Source organism: Bufo gargarizans, chromosome 2 (assembly GCF_014858855.1).
Source record: "Bufo gargarizans isolate SCDJY-AF-19 chromosome 2, ASM1485885v1, whole genome shotgun sequence".
Lineage (NCBI taxonomy): Eukaryota > Metazoa > Chordata > Amphibia > Anura > Bufonidae > Bufo > Bufo gargarizans.
Window position 1 is genome coordinate 422350428 of NC_058081.1, and position 879 is coordinate 422351306.

An 879-nucleotide genomic window follows, 5' to 3' on the forward strand; every position below is an offset into this window, starting at 1 on the left:
CTCCATCGGCGACTCCAACATTCGTATCTCCTCCAGTAGCCCTCCGCCACCATCACAGCTGCCCTCGAAATCCTCATCATCGGATGGGGGCTGGCTTGGCCAGTGGCAATGAGGGTGGCAAGGGGTACAGTAGATACAGTAAAAACAGTAAGAATAACAAGGGTAATAATAATAATGCTGCACCAGCTGTCCCAGCAGGAAGCAAGGGTGCGTGTGAGCAGGATGGTGGTAGGGGTGGTGGTAGAGGTGCTGCATCGGGTCCCAAAGGCCGGATGGATGCTGGGGGTCAGCGGACCGCGGGATGGATGCCAGTGTGGCTGCGGCCGTGGGGGGGGAGGGGCTGTCCTCGTTGGCTTCCTCATTCCCGGGAGTCGCGGTTGGTGACTTGCAACGGCGACACCTGGAGGCCCTCAAAAGGGTGCTCCGCGCGCCCCACGCCCACCCCTTCGTCCCCCTAAGGCCAGACCTCGCGAGCCGCACCCCGGTAACGTCCGGAGCTCCCCCCAGGCTGTCTGTGGCGACACAGGGCTGCCTGTCGCGGGGGCCGGGCGCCGGCGGCGCGCTCGCACCACTCTCCTCGATGCCTCCTTTTTTACGACTCAGACCTCACATCAGACGTGGCGACCCGCTGAATTTAATTATATTACTAAGCGGAGGAAAATAAACTAACCAGGATTCCCTCAGTAACGGCGAGAGAAGAGGGAAGAGCCCAGCGCCGTTCAGAAGGGACGGGCGATGGCCTCCGTCGCCCTCGGCCGATCGAAAGGGAGTCGGGTTCAGATCCCCGAACCCGGAGCGGCGGAGACGGGCGCCCCTTCTTCTCCCCTCCCTCCCCGTCGCAGGGCGGGGGAGGCGGCGGGAGGGCGTCCAGTGCGGCAA